Source organism: Natator depressus, chromosome 1, assembly GCF_965152275.1.
Source record: "Natator depressus isolate rNatDep1 chromosome 1, rNatDep2.hap1, whole genome shotgun sequence".
NCBI classification, from domain to species: Eukaryota; Metazoa; Chordata; order Testudines; family Cheloniidae; genus Natator; species Natator depressus.
Window position 1 is genome coordinate 345,555,903 of NC_134234.1, and position 20,173 is coordinate 345,576,075.

Sequence of the window (20,173 nt, forward strand, 5' to 3'; positions counted from 1 at the left end):
AAGCTGAAAATTTGTGAGGACAATCTTGTAGAATGAGTTTTGTAAGGACACATGTTTGAAATTTTTGGACATTATCCCTCTGACTGTATCCGTGTCTGTGTTTACTATATATATATATGTCATCCCTTTGTCTTCAGCTCAGCCTGTTATATGGTACCTTGCATGCTTGAGTTTTGATTCAGTGAAAAGGATAACAACATGTCTGGCTGTTTTATTTTGTGTTCTTAATTAGTATTCCTTTGTTTTCAGCCTTTTCAGCATTTGTGTACCATTTGTGTACATGTTTACAGTAAAAGCTACTTATTGACAGCAGAATATTTCAAGTGTGGATTGGCTACATATTCACCAGATAGATCACGATGAAGAGGAGATTTGAAAGTGGTGCAAGCAAGAGACAGCGAAAACAATTGAGTGAAGCAGCAGCTAAGAGCTCAAAGCCAATAACATCATTTCTTAAACCATTGGAAAACGCACCTTACCCAACATACAACGCTACAGATAATGAAAACTCTGCAACTGCAACAGGTGATATTTCAATGCCAATACCTGAACATGACAACAGTAGTCAAGAAGGAGAGGTGTCAATAGTAACAGAGGCAGCAGAAGATCCTGTGGATGATCAAGAAACTCAACACCAACAGGAAGATGTAGATCTTACGCAGCAAGAGCAATTTATGAATACAGCTTTGACTGTGACTGACACTGGAATTATTGACAAGAGCAATGCTGCCCAAATGCAATCTTTTCTTCAAATTACTTGTTTTGAAATTCCAAGTAACATTCCACGAGATGCTGAGAATCATGCTTTCCCTACTCGTCTGCTCACAAAAACTCTTCCAAATGGTGAGACCTATACAAGAGACTGGTTATGCTGGAATACGGAAAAACAATCTCTGTACTGTGCACCCTGCTTCATTCACATGTCCACATTTAAATGCATTCTGATGTCATCTTTGTGGATGAAGCTACTTACAATGATCCACCAAACTAATCTGTAATTGAACCATGCCATGCTACACTTGATGTTGAGAGGGATATCACTGAAAGTCTTATCAATGATATTCAACAGATTTGTGAACAATGCGATGTGATCCTGACTGAGTCCAAATTAGTAGCACAGAATATTGGCATTTCATCTGAATCATAGAATCATAAAATATCAGGGTCGGAAGGGACCTCGGGAGGTCATCTAGTCCAACCCCCTGCTCAAAGCAGGACCAATCCCCAATTTTTGCCCCAGATCCCTAAATGGCCCCCTCAAGGATTGAACTCAGAACCTGGGTTTAGTAGGCCAATGCTCAAACCACTGAGCTATCCCTCCCCCACAATCTGAGTTCTCCACCAATCGCAACTTACCGACTGAATCCGATACCGAGCAGCACTATAGGGTCAATGTCTTCCTTGTCATCATTCACTCTCTTCAGTCAGGTCTTACATGTCGATGTGAGTCACTGCGTCTAATTTGTACCTTTTGGGGGTTTCTTTGGCAGTTCAACAAACTGAGAAATGAAGATCTACTTTCTGTAGCTGAACAATTTCAGCAACAGTACAACACAGAAATCTCAAAAGATCTCAGTGACGAGGTCATCGTCCTCAAACAAATATATTCCACAAACTTTCAATTGGATTGCAAGCCAAAGGAATTGCTTCAAGAAATATTCAAACTTGGACTCAATGGGGTGTTTCCTAATATCACAATTGCATTGTGTATTTTTATCAGTTTGCATCCATCAGTGGCTTCAGGTGAACACGCATTCAACGTCTTGAAGCAGGTGAAGAACAATCATCATTCAACTATCGGACAAGAACGTTTGAATGGGGTCACCATGCTTAACATCAACTGTGACATTCCACAAAAGCAAGATTTTTCCTCAACAATTAGTGCATTTGCACAGAAAAAGGCTAGAAAAGCATTTGCTAAATAAAAAAAATTCAAATTATGTCTCACCCTTTTTTTGGTGCCTTATGTTGTTTTCATGTGTCGTCCTTTTTCATTTTTATTTTGACTAGGGGCCTCAAAGGCTGCGAGGGCCTGGGTACAGTTCTGCTGCCCTCTATTCAGACAACAAGGATAACAACGCTTTATTACTCCTGCCCCAATAACAAGGAGACTGGGGATTCAGCACTAGTCACAAGTGATCATTTGGGCAATCAATCCCACCGTGCTGAGTACCTAGGCAGGGTGGGTGTGCCCATGCAAACGAGATCAACTCCTGAAGTCCTTTTCCACAGCTCACCACTAGATGTCAGGAAATAGCTCATTCAGAATCTATGAAAGAAAGAAAGAAAGAAAGAAAGAAAGAAAGAAAGAAAGAAAGAAAGAAAGAAAGAAAGACCTAAGGAGCTCTTTTGAATCCTTGTTACTCTCTTTGTCCTAAAAATATCCTGTCTCTAAGAAGCATAAATACATAAAATGTCTATCATTAATGCCTGCGATTTCCAGTCTATTAAAAAATATCCAACAGAAAATGGCTGGAATAGCACTCATAATGCTACTTTCCTTGTTAGGTTGTAACTGCTGTGTGAGTGGGAGATGGTCCCACGATAGCCAGGAACCTTCCTAGCTTATCCACTCCCCCAGTGGAATTGGCAAGAGAAAGAACCTGAGTCCTCGCTCCCACACCCCTTATCCACAGGATGCCTGACCCCAAGGTCTCCCTTTCCACTCTCCTCTGTGGCAGGGACCTTGTAACCCCGACAACACTGGGCCCAGGATTCCTGAGGGGCTCGACCTGCAGTCTGCTCGTGGGCACTTAGGACAGGGGTAAGGTGTCCCCACAACGGGGTGCTCTCTTCACACCAGACGCTTCCCGGACACCCACTGATTATTACATACGTGCAAAGCAAAAACAATTTATTAAACAGCAACGAATAAATAAATAAAGGAAAATGGGGAAGGTTAAAGGAACAAGTCACCCCACCCTGTGGGCTGAGGGACACCACAAACACCCGTCTCTGGAGTGTAAGGGCAGTTCACAGTCTGTTCCTCACCATGCGCCAGGCCTCCTGCCTGGGCCCTGGCTGTGCTGCAGGGATGCTGCGGGTCGGACCCTTGCTCTGCAGGTTCCCACAAGTCCTCGGGCTCTAGGTGGTAGGACCCTTCTTCCCAGCGTCAGGCCCCATCGGTGTTCTGATCCCCGCCTTGCCTGGGGGCGTCTCCCTGCACTGGGCCCTCTGCGCAGGGCCCCGCCCCCGCCCCCGGCACTGTCCCCAGCTGCTCACCTCACCCGGCTCCGGACGGCTCCAGCCCCGGCCCCGGCTCCACTCTGCCTCAGCCTGGGTGCGGCTCTGCCTCCAGCTCAGCTCTGCTCTCTGGGCTGCTGCTCTGGCCCGTCAGGCTGCTGAGGCTCTGCTCAGCTCGGCTCTGGCTGCTGCTCTCGCCTTAGCTCGGCCTCCCGCTCAGGCAGCTCCCGCTCACACGGAGGACGGGACCCCGGGCTCCTGACTCCTACATTGGCCTCCCCGCCCTGTCAATCAGGCTGACCTGCAGCATTGGCCTTTCCCCATTCACCTTAGAGACTCTCAGTCTCAGGATCCTGATTTCTCATTGGCCCTTCTCCTTTCTTTTGGTCCTGAGAGAGGGCCATGAAAAAACCCCACTAAGTTTTAGTAAGCGGCCAACAGTCCCCTGAGATCTGCTGACAAACAAGTTCAGTCCAGCATCACATGGTCGTGCTTTGGCTTGGAAACCTCAGCGAGTCACCAACACTTGCTGATGAATAAACAAAAATGGGTTTTTTTAATCAAATCAAAACACAAACCCCCACCTCCTCCCCAGGTGTAAATCTGCTCTGTTCCATGGGCCTCACTGCAGCTACACTAAGTTAGACCGGACAGGGATCTGCACCTAGAATTACTCCTCCACATGAGAAGATAGCAACTGCCAGGCTGGAAGAGACGAGTGGCCCATCTAAGGCAGTATCCTGTCTCAGTGACTGTCACTCACCAGCTGCTTCAGGACGGAGCGGAAGAACAGTGAATTACTCCTTTTTGGAGAAAACTTGGGGAGTTTCTTCATAAACCTTCTCAAGACTGATTCCCCACTCTGGCACTTCGAGTGCAGAAGGTGGGGGCCCTCAAGCATTCTAAAAAATAATACTGGCCACTCCAGGCTTGTATTCAAATTCCAAAGTTACAGTTTATCGCTGACCTTGGGTGGGTAGATGCTGCCACCTCCCAAGTGCAAAAACCCTTTCGAGAGGCCAGGAAGGCACACTTGGGAATTCCTTCCTCTGGGGTACCCTCAAGCCATTTCACACACACACACACACACACCCAGGGGAAGAGCTGAGAAAGAAAACAAAGGAAATCAGCTGTTGCCACCAGCTAATTAAACAACATGTGCACCAACCTGTGAAGACACAAACTGCAATCCTGGTCTTAAAAGAGGTGAACTTTATTAAAAAAAAAAAGAAAAATCTAAAACCTCAGGCTACTGCTAGATTTAAAAAGAGCAAATACTAAAATTAAGAAGCAAGAATAGCTTCCTTGAGGTCCCGCTTACAGGTTACAAGCAAAACAAAAGCACCTGGGGTTACCACAGAGGAGTCCACAAGGCATAAAGAAATAAAAGAGATAAACTTCATTGCGTCTCCCTAGACATTTCCTGATCTGCTTCCATACCTGGGGTTCCAAATGAGTAGTTTCTAGGTATGATCTGAGGATTTTTCATACTTGGCCCAAGCTCTTACAGCATAGTTCCAGCCCTGTCTCTGCTCTCCGGGAGAACAACACAGACAGACAAAGGGGAAGTTTTTTTCCAAACTTTAAAAACTTCTTGCCTTCCCATTGGCTCTTTTGGTCAGGTGTCCGCGCCCTTCCTTTTACCCAGAGACTTTTTAACCATTTATAGGTAAAGCAAGTGGAGAACAGCTACTAAGAGGGATTTTATAGTTAACTGGCTGGCTGGGTGTCCATAAAAGGGAGCTCCCCCCACCGCCATTCATTTATCACAACCCTAAAATAAAATTGGGGGTGAGATTATTCAGAGCTCCCTAAGGAATTTGAATGTCCAAATTCCAACTAAAATCAACAGTGTCTAAAATCAGTGTCTAAAATGCGTGTCTTGCTCTGAAAATCCAGACCTTGAATTCTAAACCATGAAGAAATCAACACCTGCAACTCGATAAGAGAAAACAATGGAAAAACCCCCAAACTCTTTCCACTGTTCGGAATCACAGAGTGTCTGTGCAAGATTCACCCCTAAATTAAAAGGATCACTGGCACCTCATCTGAACAGTTATGGAGAGAGCGACTTGAATAGGATTTTCTAGTTCACAGAGGAGAATGAGTTAAAGTGGTTAGAAGATCCCTGACTCATGAGTATTTTTAGACAGTTTTTTATGCCGCCAGAGGACTTGAGAGGCCCTTTGTTCCTGAAGGCCTAATTAGTAAAAAAGAAAACTTTGCATAACTCCTTCAACTGATGTAATTTTTTCCCTCCATGTTTTTGAGGATTATTTTCTTCCTAACTCCACGTGGGGTGAGGGGCACATTATACCCTGCAGCTCCCTTTCTTCTGAAAACTTTATGGGCCAGCTACATTGCTGGGATCATTCTACTGACTTCACTGATGCTGCCCTGGGCTATTCAGAAGCCCTGAATGGGAACTGTCCACAGCAATTCAGGAGCAGTGGTGAGCAGGGGGTGAGTAATCACTGTGACTGGTTTTATTGCTGACTCTGCCACTTGCTCCCTGGGTAACCTTCACCTCAATGTGCTTGTTCACCTCCACATAAACCAGCTCTCATAGCACACAACAGAACCACTAACCCAGGAACCTATCCCTGCAACAAAGCCCGTTGCCAACTGTGTCCACATACCTATTCAGGGGACACCATCATAGGGCCTAATCACATCAGCCACACTATCAGAGGCTCGTTCACCTGCACATCTACCAATGTGATATATGCCATCCTGTGCCAGCAATGCCCCTCTGCCATGTACATTGGTCAAACTGGACAGTCTCTACGTAAAAGAATAAATGGACACAAATCAGACATCAAGAATTATAACATTCATAAACCAGTCGGAGAACACTTCAATCTCTCTGGTCACTCAATTACAGACCTAAAAGTCGCAATATTACAACAAAAAGACTTCAGAAACAGACTCCAACAAGACGCTGCTGAATTGGAATTAATTTGCAGACTGGATACAATTAACTTAGGCTTGAATAGAGACTGGGAGTGGATGGGAAATTACACAAAGTAAAACTATTTCCCCATGTTTATTTCCCCACACACACACACAAACACTGTTCCTCAGACGTTCCTGTTAACTGCTGGAAATGGCCCACCTTGATTATCACTACAAAAGGTTTCCCCCGCCCCCTCCCTCCGCTCTCCTGCTGGTAATAGCTCATCTTAAGTGATCACTCTCCTTTCAGTGTGTATGTAACACCCATTTTTTCATGGTCTGTGTGTATATAAATCTCCTCACTGTATTTTCCACTGAATGCATCTGATGAAGCGAGCTGTAGCTCACGAAAGCTTATGCTCAAATAAATTGGTTAGTCTCTAAGGTGCCACAAGTACTCCTTTTCTCATTGCATTACTGTGACCCATTAGAGAGAAGTGATTTGAAGCAGAGAAAAAGTAGCGCACACAGGGCACTTGGTGACTTCATTGCCGTGGGTGCTAAGACTTAAAACAGGGTTTTTAAGCTTCAATTCCATCTTGATATTTACAAGGCTACCGCACTCTTGGAAAATGGACAGACTTGTAATTCCTTTGGAGAAGTATTAACCTCAGGTATAAAGAAGCCGCAGTTACAGTGGATCACTGCATGAGCCACTTTTTTATTGTTGACGCTTAGATCAAAGGATGCAAACATTTTGTAACCAGACATGTTACTAACTTTGTCTTGTAACAAGGGAACAGCTTCGAGCTCCACCTGTTATAGGAGGAGTCAGATGTCTTGAGTTGTCTTTCTGTTTCTATTGTTGTTGGGGTTTGACGCCTCTGCACTGAGTCACACAGTCACTTTAAACAAAATGGAGGCCAAGGTCTCTCGTGTCATTCCCTTAATCAGGCCATGATTTAAGGCCACACAAATTGGGGCTATTTCATTTTCATTCAAATGTAGTTTCGAATTTGGGATTTCTTAAAAACTGTGTGGGGTAGAGCGGCCCAGTCCAGTGGACCTTGAAATCAAAGCAAGACACTTCTGCCCTCTTCCCTGGATATGGAACCCACCCTTGGGGATATCATTTACACTTTGAACAACATTCTGGATCAGGTAGGAATGTTTTCTGGAACATGCCCCATGGCTGATCAGACTTTATGTCAAATCTCATCCCACAGCCATCTCCTCCTTCACCAAGAAGTGTCATTTTCCTCTCTCCTGGGTTTCCTGCTGGGCTGCTGGGCTCACTCACTTTCCTGCTGGGCTCACTCAGCGGCATTGTCTGAAGTCAAGACTGAACTCAAAACCTTTCTGTAAAAGAGCACTGCTTCCTTTCACTCTGAGCCATCCCTCCCCTTGGCCCATGAGCAAATCTGCTCTAGGCAGCCCTTTGAGACAGCATTGGTGACCCAAGTGGAGCTCCAATCTTTTACTCACCATGGAGTAAGATTCACCCTGCGCAGACGACCATCACAAAGGCCCATGCGCCACTGACGTCCCTGCTAAGACCGAGTTTGAAAGTTTAAAATGGGACTAACATTGTTCATAGGCTTCGTACTATCCCCCTGCCAAAGAGTGAAGTTCAGACTTCAAGTCCTGACAGGAAACATACTGGAGGGAATGGAATGATTCAAAGGGGATTGGATCTGACCTGCTGGGAATGGAGGTGGTCAGAATGGAGAAAAATGGATCCCTGCTTCCTAGAACGTTTAGAATGAACTGCCCCATGCCCCCAATCACGACCAGCATGAATTGAAAGGACCAAACTGGATTCCTTTCTTGACACCCACTTGTGCTACTGATGCTGCTCAGAATCACCTTGACATTCATTCTCATTGCAGCACCAATAAAGTCATTGGAATGACACGAGAAATGTAGTTGGCCGAAACAATTTTAAGATGAAAGACAACTGAAGAGTGCAATGTGTAAGTCACGCCCTCTGAGGCTGAGATTAGTCCACTAATCACCAACGCTGAGGAAAACAGCTGCATCCAAAGAAGGACTTACGAAGGCAATCAAGTTTGTTTAGTAACTAATTAGGACCTCCTCACAAACAGCATCGCGGATCCTCCAGGCAGTCCTCAGAACTGTATAAAAGTGTTCACGACTCAGACCTCTTCTAAACACTTCTTTGGATTTCATCTCCTCGGTGAACTGGGTAAGTCCAATTCAACTCAATCTCTTTCTAACCCTGGAGATATCAGTCTAGAGCCTCCTTTTATTTTAGGTCAAATCTTGCATGTAGTCACTGTGATTTTTGTCAGGGATCAGGGTGTTCTTCCCTCTTGTGCAATTATTTAGTTGCAAGTGCTGGTGGATTCAGGATCTGAAGCTAAAGGAGGGACTTTAAGAGCAAGATATGCAATTGGGAAACATATTTCCTGTTAACTGGACAAGAATTAGGGCATTTAAATCTTTTCAGTAACTTATGAAAGTCAGTTAGCCCTTTTTCACTTAGCTGGATTAGGAAGAAATTTTCTCAGATTAGTCCAGAAAGGGCCAATTCAGTGGTTTGCTACTTTCCTCTGAAGCAGCTCTTACTCCTCACTATTAGAGAATCGATGAAGCTGACAAGTGGTGTGACCCATTCGAGCAATTCCTATGTTCTCCTGAGCAGAAATACCCATTGCAGGTGCTTCTCCTCAGATGGTGTAATAGCATGGCGCTCCATGAAAGTCAGTGGACCTGAAATGACTTTACTCCAGTTCAGGAGTTTGTTGTTAGTGATTTGTTCGGAGAAAAGCAAAGTTTCTGTTTATTCATCAGCAAGCTTTGGTGACTCCCAAGGTTTGGAAAACCAAACAGTCACACTGTAATACCGAGCTCAACTGGTTTGCATGCAGAGGTTAAATCCTCAAACAAAAAAAAGAGATTACCTTGATCCCAGCCATGTTATCTTTGATAAATGTCTAAAATGGACCCAAAATCCCAGGTGTCCAGTATAGAAATAGTTGCATTTATTCTAGCCAGTGTTTTACAGAGAAAATCATTCAGAGGATCTCAAAGGGGAGGATCTCAAAGGCCAATTGGGAGGGAAGTTTAGTGTGAGTGGACAAGAGGCGTAGAAAGAGAAAATAGGAACAAATACATGACCACATACAAAGAGATTAAATCCACTTCTCCTCTCTCTCTCGGGACCCATGCCGACCTCACGACAATTCTAACCGAGCTTTGAAGCCTTTCTTCCACTAGCACTTGTACCTTCTCTTTACTCTAACCCCGGTTGTGTGTTTCAGGTTTACCTCCATCCCAGAAAGATGACTTTCTCCAGTCTCTGCTATCCAGAAGGCGGGGTGGCCCGACCCAGTCCAGTCACTGGCAGCTGCAACGAGCCCTGCGTTAGGCAGTGCCCTGACTCCGAAGTGGTGATCAGACCCTCCCCAGTTGTCGTGACCCTCCCCGGACCAATTCTCAGCAATTTCCCTCAGCAGAGTGAAGTGGCAGCCGTAGGCGCACCTGTGGTCGGAGCTGGTTTGGGAGGCTCATTCGGTTTGGGGGGATTGTATGGCTACGGAGGCCGTTATGGAGGGTTGTATGGTTTAGGGAGATATGGTGCCTATGGAGGCCTTTACGGTTACGGGGGATTATTGGGCAATGGGGGATACTGCGGTTACCCGGGCCTTTATGGTTACGGGGGATTATTGGGCCATGGGGGATACTGCGGTTACCCGGGCCTTTATGGTTATGGGGGATTATGGGGATACGGGGGATATGGCCGTAGGTATCTTGGTGGATATTGTGGGCCATGTTAAACCCAGCAGGAACCTCCACGGAAGAAGGAAGAACCAGGAAATGAACAGCAAGATACAGATTCACCCCTGATCTTTTGGGCATGGCTTTCCAAAGTACTGAGCAAACATGGCTCCACTTGAAGTCAGTGGGAGCTGTGTGTGCTCAGCACCTTGGTCTGATAGCCATGCTGCATTTCTAATGTTATGCTTTAGGACTCTTTCTGCCAAGGCTTTCCCAGCCATGTGCTGATTCTTTTATTCACATGAGGACTCATTCTGAATTACACGCAGGCTGTTTACACTGACCCCGCAGTGTGAAGGAAATAGGAGCCTTAAGATAGGCATCATTTATGGTTATTATCACTTTAAGTCCACATGTTCTATCCTTCTTATCCATATGTACCTTTAATGCCTCACTTTGACCTTTCTACGGCCCATGTATAATGGAGAAGCTGCGTAGTCCTCTGCTTCTATTTTGCTTTGGCTCATTTTTCACCCAATAGCGTAAAACAAGGCACTTAAAATTGTTACAGTGGGGACTTGTTTGTCAACCTCTGCAGCTGAAAGAAAGCAAACACAACATCTTGTCTGAAATACATCCCACTGAGGCAGGTGATCGGACGCAGCCCTTCTTGAAATACTGGAAATACATTCTTTCTGCTCTGTAGTATTTCTCCCTGTAACTGTGTACTGCCAATTTCTTTTGCATTAAAATCTCTGCTGCATCATAATATCAGTCTTCTGGTTCTCCTTGTTTCTCCCTCCTTCCTAAAAAATCATGTTGGATGAAATTCCTCCCTTTGGAGACGGCAGCACTGGGCACTTCTCCAGTTGCAATTTTCAAAGCCCTGAGGTGACAGGAGAATCCAGCCCTGGGAGTGGTTGATAGCATTCTGCAGGCCCTGAGTACCAGGGTGGAGTTCCTCCTTGCATTACCTGTTTTAGCAAAGCGTCTTTTCCTGCAAAGACTTAGACAGATTTTCACTTTAAGAATGTAAGTTTTTCCTTTGATTTCAAGAAGACCAATCACATGGTTCGTGGTAAGAGTCTCTGTGAGTCTTTGCAGACAGTGACCCAGGTTTTCGTAAGGAAAGGAAAAGTGGCCACCAGATCAGTTAGTTAACGCAATGTTAACGGTAGACCAGGGGCGACGGATTCTTCCTAAGAGTGTGGGTGTGGCACGAGGCCCTGCTCCTTCCGGGGGCCCATTCCAATCCCTCTTCTGTCCCCGAGGTACTGTCTCCCTGGCCAAACTGAAGCTGGAGCCAGGCTGGGGAGCCTGGGCTCCTCCGTCTGCCAGGGCTGAGGGGCCTCAGAGCAGCCCCCGGTCCGTGTCCACAGCTCCTGGGTCCCACACACATGGCAGGTGGAGGGTCCGCGCATAGACACATATTCAATAATTAGAATATGAAAGAAGTGAATAAATATGCTGAATTCTTCTGGGAACGACTTTTTTGTGTGTGGGTACGTCTGTCCCGCGGTCTGTCAGCAGCGAGGAGGAATCTTGTGCTGAAGCCCAAGTGGGAAGGACCAAAGCTACAGAAACTGCTGAGGAAATGGGAGAGTGTCTCTTTAATTCCTCTCCAGCCGTGCAGGGCAGTTTGCTACCAGGGGTGGGGAGGGTAGAACCAGCTCCTGTCCCATGGCTGTGCCCTCAGGGGATGGGAATGTTTTGCCAGACAGAAGGAAGTTTCTCCAGGTTGCTGGCTGCCAGGATGTTGCAGTTAAGCAAGGAGCAGAACTCACTCTAAAATGCACAGAAAAAGGTGTCCTTGAGCAGAGGTTCTCAAACTGAGGGTCCAGACCCCTCAGGGAGTGGCAAGGTTATTACATGGTGGGGTCGCGAGCTGTCAGCCTCCACCCCAAACCCCGCTTTGCCTCCAGCATTTATAATAGTGTAAATATATAAAAAGCGTTTTTAATTTATAAGGGGGTGGGGGTCGCACTCAGAGGCTTGCTATTTGAAAGGGGTCACCAGTAAAAAAGTTTCAGAGCCCCTGTCCTACAGGGAAGCCCAGAGAAAAGTGGTGAGTCTCGGGGACCGCTGCGGTGGGTGTGGATTGCATGGGCTCTGTAACTGGAGGCAAACCCAGTTCAGAGAGGGAGGAGGGTGCAATGCTTCCCAGTAAAGGGTCTCTTCTGGCTGTTAGCTGTGAGCCCACAGCTGAACAGGGGGCAGATTCCTCTCGAGGGAGCACAGGGGTGTGTGCCCCGGAGGGTGGCAGTGGAGCAGAGGAAGAAGTAAAGATGGGATGTGGGGAGGGGTGTCTACAACAATGTCTCCTCACTAATTACAGAGGAAGGCTTGCCCAGGAGAAATTTGCTGGATCTGCATCTGTAATCCCAGGGACCCCACCTGTGGCTCAGGTTTTTAGGGGGAACTGTGTAATTGACCTCCCTGTGGGAGCAGCAGACAACTGGCCTCTGGGGAATGGAGAGAGGTGGCCGAGGGTCCCCCAAGCCAGGTCCCATTATTGCAAAATGTTTTTCCTATTGTACTTGTGAAAACTAACTCTGTCCCTTTATGGTGGGGATTAGGGGTTCTTCCAAGCCTTCCCCTGTCAGTGAATATGCTAATGAACCCTCTGAGGAAGGGGAGGAGACAGCCATTTCCCGGGCAGGTAAACCCCTCCCCACAGCTAAGCATCAAACACTGAGTGATGGGGGCGGGCAACTCAAAGGAATCCCAAGAGTGGGGGTGGAATCGAGGAAATGCAACACCCCAGGAGGTGGGCCAGTGACATACAAGGTCCCCATACGCCCTTTCCTTGCCAAACCCCCAATGATGTACCTTTACTGAGGGGATGAGGAATACAGTAAATGCTGAACAAACGGATCTGTTTCGACAGAAGGCGTGGTATGATAATCATACTTGGAAGCGCCTCCGTGTTACCAATTTGCTGGTAATGTTATGTCTCTTACTACACGCACTGTGGGTTAAGATAAAGAATTTGATCCTGGAGGTAAATACTTTAAAAATATGTGACATGCATGATTTTTGGAAGACTTTTTGGTACAGATTAGGAGTGGTAACAAGGAAGTCCTATAAGAACACTGCTTCTCAGCTAGTACCTGTAAACAGGCTTAGAGCTTGGCATAACAGAGAAAGCATAACCAATCTAGACTGGTGTGTGGAAGGGGAAACTGAGACACATCGCCTCATGGCATTGGTGGCTAAATACCTACACTTTAAAGGATATTGATATCTGCATGATGTTAACAATGTTTTAACAGGATGCTTTCAATGGCGAAAATACACCAAAATCTTTTCAGACATCCTGGGAACAGAAACCCAGAACTCTGCAAAAGCACCTATGGATAACACTGGAGGTAGTGTAAGCAAAGCCAAAAATGGATTTTAGGCACACTGCCTCCGCATTGGTCACTGACCAAACCTCTGGCAGTAGTCGAAGGGGAGAGGTGTGATGTTACACCCCCATATTCTTCATAGAAATATGATTATGATATGAATATGGCATAACTCAGATATAATTTATGTAAGATATCATTGAAAAGGTTTTTGTTTATTTACTGAGGTAATCTGCTTTAATCTGTTTTCTATCCCTTATAAGCATTTAAAATTTACCTTTTGTAGTTAATAAACGTATTTCTTGTTTATAACATAGCCCAATTTGAACAATTCATATCTGGGGGTGGGGGGGAGAGGGTAAGAAGCTATGCACAATTCTCTCTACATTGAGGGAGAGGATGAATTTTTATGAGCTTTCACTGTGCAGAACTTTCTATACAGTTCAAGACAATATTATTTGGGGTTCATCTCCCAAAAGGCGTGTGTATGAGCGTGCTGGGTGAGTCCTCTCACATAGAGCTGACTTCGGTTTGTGTCCGCAGCTGGGTGTGGCCCTCCTTGTGTGTGTGTGCTGCAAGAGGCCGCAGAGCCTAGTCAACAAAACAGGGCAAGGGACCCCAGGCTGGTGGAGCAGGAGAGACTCAGTGAAACCCCAGTACATCGGGTGGCATCCTGTAGAAGGGGCAGGAGCGGCGCGGTCCAATCGGTCACAGAATGGAAGAGCAATTAAACCAGAAGACAAACAGTATGTGGTAGTAGATATTTGAATTTGAAGTAAAGTGGAGTCAAAAATTGTCAAAAAAAAAAAAGAAAAAAAAGAAAAGAAAAAGCAAAAGGGATAGAAAACAGAGTAACAAGCCTACATTTCCATGGTTTCATGAAGGGCTGTATCCTATCCCCAGCGCCAAAGTGGTGTATTTCTCACACAGTTCTCTTACTTTTTTAGTGCAGTTGTAGAGTCTGACAACCAAGTCTGTCTGCCCCCATTTTTAATGACTTGTTCTACCCTGGCTCTGGCTGCTGCTCTCTCCTTAGCTTGGCCTCCCGCTCAGGGAGCTCCAGCTCACACAGATCCAGATCCAGGATGTTGTTCAAAGTGTAAATGATATCCCCAAGGGTGGGTTCCATATCCAGGGAAGAGGGCAGAAGTGTCTTGCTTTGATTTCAAGGTCCTCAACCTCTTTGAAAGTGATGCAACCGAGCTGATTTACCCCAAGAGAGCACCTTCACTTTCCAATAACAAAATCCCTCCAAAAGTAATAGAGCCCCCGAAACCGGTTCTGACCACAGGGGCTCCTATGGTCCCACTTGGCCCTGCTGAGAGAAATTGCAGTGAATTGGTCCTGGGAGGGTCACAAGAACCGGTGAGGGTCTGATCACCACTTCGGAGTCAGGGCACTGCCTAACACACGGCTCGTTGCAGCTGATAGCCACTGGACTGGGCCGCTCTACCCCACACGGTTTTTAAGAAATCCCAAATTCGAAACTACATTTGAATGAAAATGAAATAGCCCCAAATTGTGTGGCCTTAAATCATGGCCTGATTAAGGGAATGACACGAGAGACCTTGGCCTCCATTTTGTTTAAAGTGACTGTGTGACTCAGTGCAGAGGCGTCAAACCCCAAGAACAGTAGAAACAGAGAGACAACGCAAGACTTCTGACTCCTCCTACAACAGGTGGAGCTCTAAGCTGTTCCCTTTTACACTGTGTTACAAGACAAGGTTAGTAACATGTCTGGTTACAAAACGTTTCCATCCTTTGATCTAAGCATCAACAATAAAAAAGGTTTCAGAGTAGCAGTCGTCTTACTCTGTATTCTCAAAAAGAAAAGGAGGACTTGTGGCACCTGAGAGACTAACCAATTTATTTGAGCATAAGCTTTCGTGAGCTACAGCTCACTTCATCGGATGCATTCAGTGGAAAATACAGTGGGGAGATTTACATACACAGAGAACATGAAACAATGGGTGTTACCATACACACTGTAAGGAGAGTGATCATTTAAGATGAGCTAATACCAGCAGGAGGGGCGGGGGGAGAAAACCTTTTGTAGTGATAATCAAGGTGGGCCATTTCCAGCACTTGACAAGAATGTCTGAGGAACGGTGGGGTGGGGGTGGGGGAAATAGTTTTACTTTGTGTTGTGACCCATCCACTCCCAGTCTCTATTCAAGCCAATTAATTGTATCCAGTTTGCAAATTAATTCCAATTCAGCAGTCTCTCGTTGGAGTCTGTTTTTGAAGGTTTTTTTGTTGAAGAATTGTCACTTTTAGGTCTCTAATCGAGTGACCAGAGAGATTGAAGTGTTCTCAGACTGGTTTTTGAATGTTATAATTCTTGATGTCTGATTTGTGTCCATTTATTCTTTTACGTAGAGACTGTCCGGTTTGACCAATGTACATGGCAGAGTGGCATTGCTGGCACATGATGGCATATATCACATTGGTAGATGTGCAGGTGAACGAGCCTCTGATAGTGTGGCTGATGTGATTAGGCCCTATGATGGTGTCCCCTGAATAGATATGTGGACACAGTTGGCAACGGACTTTGTTGTAAGGACAGGGTCCTGGGTTAGTGGTTCTGTTGTGTGGTGTGTGGTTGCTGGTGAGTATTTGCTTCAGGTTGGGGGGCTGTCTGTAAGCAAGGACTGGCCTGTCTCCCAAGATCTCTGAGAGTGATCCTTCAGGATAGGTTGAAGGACGTCAGGTCGTCCTTCAGGATAGGTTGTAGATCCTTGATGACGCGTTGGAGAGGTTTTAGTCGGGGGCTGAAGGTGATGGCTAGTGGCGTTCTGTTATTTTCTTTGTTGGGCCTGTCCTGTAGCAGGTGACTTCTGGGTACTCTTCTGGCTCTGTCAATCTGTTTCTTCACTTCAGCAGGTGGGTATTGTACTTGTAAGAATGCTTGATAGAGATCTTGGAGGCGTTTGTCTCTGTCTGAGGGGTTGGAGCAAATGCGGTTGTATCGTAGAGCTTGGCTGTAGACAATGGATCATGTGGTGTGGTCTGGGTGAAAGCTGGAGGCATGTAGGTAAGCATAGCAGTCAGTAGGTTTCCGGTATAGGGTGGTGTTTATGTGAACATCGCTTATTAGCATCATAGTGTCCAGGAAGTGGCTCTCTTGTGTGGACTGGTCCAGGCTGAGGTTGATGGTGGGACGGAAATTGTTGAAATCATGGTGGAATTCCTCAAGGGCTTCTTTTCCATGGGTCCAGATGATGATGTCATCAATGTAGTGCAAGTAGAGAAGGGGCATTAGGGGACGAGAGCTGAGGAGGCGTTGTTCTAAATCAGCCATAAAAATGTTGGCATACTGTGGGGCCATGCGGGTACCCATGGCAGTGCCGCTGATTTGAAGGTATACATTGTCCCCAGATCTGAAATAGTTATGGGTGAGGACAAAGTCACAAAATTTAGCCACCAGGTTTGCCGTGACATTATCGGGGATAGTGTTCCTGACGGCTTGTAGTCCATCTTTGTGTGGAATGTTGGTGTTGAGGGATTCTACATCCATAGTGGCCAGGATGGTGTTTTCAGGAAGATCACCGATGGATAAAAAACTGGCTCATGCTGTGATTCACTGTAACTGCGGCTTCTTTATACCTGAGGATAATACTTCTCCACAGGAATTGCAAGTCTGTCCATGTTCCAAGAGTGCGGAATTGAAGCTTAAAAACCTTGTTTTAAGTCATAGCACCCACGGCAATGAAGTCACCAAGTGCACTGTGTGCGCTACTTTTTCTCTCCTTCAAATCACATCTCTCTAATGGGTCACAGTAATGCAACAGTAATTAATTATTCCAGGTTTGTGAAATGAGGTACAGAGTAGTGTATCTCTTCAACATTGCCTTGTTTATACATGAAGATAATAAAGGTCCAAAGGAATTACAAGTGTGTACATTTCAAGCTTGTTCATGTGCAGTGTAGGAATAAAAATCTCAATATACAATTAAGCTGGCACAAATTTTGATACAAAAGAATTTATTCTGCTCCAGAGTTAATACCCACCACTCAGACAACAACTACAAATAAAGGAGTTAAGGTGCATTGCAAAACTCTCAGTGGTTGATCGTAGTTCACACTTAGCCCCGGTATTCACTCGGAGTTGAGGTCAAATTTAGCAGCGTTAAATTGATTTAACCCTGCACCCATCGACACGACGAAGCCCTTTTTTTTACTTAAAGGGCTCTTAAAATAGATTTCCTTACTCCACCCCCGACAAGGGGATTAGTGCTGAAATCGGCCTTGCCGGGTCGAATTTGGGGTACTGTGGACGCAATTAGATGGTATTGGCCTCCGGGAGCTATACCAAAGTGCTCCATTGTGACCGCTCTGGACAGCACTCTCAACTCAGATGCACTGGACAGGTAGACAGGAAAAGGACCGCGAACTTTTGAATTTCAATTTCCTGTTTGGCCAGCATGGCAAGTTGCAGGTGAGTGCCGAGCTCATCAGCAGAGGTGACCATGATGGAGTCCGAGAATCGCAAAAGAGCTCCAGCATGGACCGAACGGGAGGCATGGGATCTGATCGCTGTATAGGGAGAGGAATCCGTGCTATCACAACTCCATTCCAGTTTTTGAAATGCTGTCAAAATTTTTTGTCAAAATCTCCCAGGGCATGAAGGACAGAGGCCATAACAGGGACCCAAAGCAGTGCCGCGTGAAACTTAAGGAGCTGAGGCAAGCCTACCAGAAAACCAGAGAGGCGAACGGCCGCGCCGGGTCAGAGCCCCAAACATGCCGCTTCTATGATGAGCTGCATGCCATTTTAGGGGGTTCAGCCACCACTACCCCAGCCGTGTTGTTTGACTCCTTCAATGGGGATGGAGGCAACACAGAAGCAGGTTTTGGGGACAGGGAAGATGATGAAGTTGTAGATAGCTCACAGCAAGCAAGCGGAGAAACCGGTGTTCCTGACAGCCAGAAACTGTTTCTCACCCTGGACCTGGAACCAGTACCCCCAAACCCACCCAAGGCTGCCTCCCGGACCCGCCAGGCGGAGAAGGAACCTCTGGTGAGTGTACCTTTTAAAATAGTATACATGGTTTAAAAGCAAGCATATTTAATGATTAATTTGCCCTGGCATTCGTGGCTCTCCTGGACGTACTCCCAAAACCTTTGCAAAAGGTTTCTGGGGAGGGCAGCCTTATTCCGTCCACCATGGTAGGACACTTTACCACTCCAGGCCAGTAGCGTGTACTCGGGAGTCATTGTAGAACAAAGCATTGCAGTGTATGTTTGCTGGCATTCAAACAACATCCGTTCTTTATCTCTCTGTGTTATCCTCAGGAGAGTGATATCATTCGTGGGCACCTGGTTGAAATAGGGTGCTTTTCTTAAGGGGACATTCAGAGGTGCCCATTCCTGCTGGGCTGTTTGCCTGTGGCTGAACACAAATGTTCCCCGCTGTTAGCTACGGGGAGGGGGGAGGAAAAATGCGACCTTGGAATGAAAGCACATGTGCTATATATGTAATGTTAACAGCAAGGTTTACGGTGAAAGAGTATACCCACTCTTCTATAAAATGTGTCTTTCTAAATACCATTGTCCCCTTTTTTTTCTCCGCCAGCTCCATGTGTTTCAAGGATCACAGGATCTTCTCCTTCCCAGAGGCTAGTGAAGATCAGAATGTGAAAAAAATGCACTCACGATGAAATGTTCTCTGAGCTCATGCTGTCCTCCCACACTGACAGAGCACAGACGAATGCGTGGAGGCAGACAATGTCAGAGTGCAGGACAGCACAAAATGACCAGGAGGAGAGGTGGCGGGCTGAAGAGAGTAAGTGGCAGGCTGAAGAGAGGGCTGAAGCTGAAAGGCGGTGGCAGCATGATGAAAGGAGCCAGGATTCAATGCTGAGGCTGCTGGAGGCTCAAACTAATATGCTCCAGCATATGGTTGAGCTGCAGAAAAGGCAGCTGGAGCACAGAGCGCTGCTACAGCCCCTGTGTAACCAAGCGTCCTCCTCTGCAAGTTCCATAGCCTCCTCACCCAGACGCCCAAGAATGCGGTGGGGTGGCCTCAGGCCACCCAGCCACTCCATCCCAGAGAATTGCCCAAGCAACAGAAGGCTGGCATTCAATAAGTTTTAAAGTTTTAAACTTTTAAAGTGCTGTGTGGCCTTGTCCTTCCCTCCTCCACCACCCCTCCAGGGGCTTCTCTCCTCCACCACCCCTCCTGGGCTACCTTGGCAGTTATCCCCCTATTTGTGTGATGAATTAATAAAGAATGCATGAATGTGAAGCAACAATGACTTTATTGCCTCTGCAAGCGGTGATCAAAAGGAGGAGGGGAGGGTGGTAGGGTGGTTAGCTTACAGGGAAGTAGAGTGAACCAAGGGGTGGGGGGTTTCATCGAGGAGAAACAAACAGAACTTTCACACCGTAGCCTGGCCAGTCATGAAACTGGTTTTCAAAGTTTCTCTGATGCACACTGCGCCCTCCTGTGCTCTTCTAACCGCCCTGGTGTCTGGCTGTGCATTGCCTCAACCTCCCACCCCGCCATAAATGTCTCCCCCTTACTTTCACAGATATTGTGGAGCGCACAGCAAGCAGTAATAACAGTAGGAATATTGGTTTCGCTGAGGTCTAACCGAGTCAGTAAACTGCGCCAGCGTGCTTTTAAACATCCCAATGCACATTCTACCACCATTCTGCACTTGCTTGGCCTGTAGTTGAACAGCTCCTGACTACTGTCCAGGGTACCTGTGTATGGCTTCATGAGCCATGGCATTAAGGGGTAGGCTGGGTCCCCAAGGATAACTATAGGCATTTCAACATCTGAAATGGTTATTTTCTGGTCTGGGAATAAAGTCCCTTTCTGAAGCTTTTGAAACAGACCAGAGTTCCTGAAGATGCGAGCATCATGTACCTTTCCCGGCCATCCCACCTTGATGTTGGTGAAATGTCCCTTGTGATCCACCAGTGCTTGCAGCACCATTGAAAAGTACCCCTTGTCGTTTATGTACTCGCCAGCTTGGTGCTCCAGTGCAAGATAGGGATATG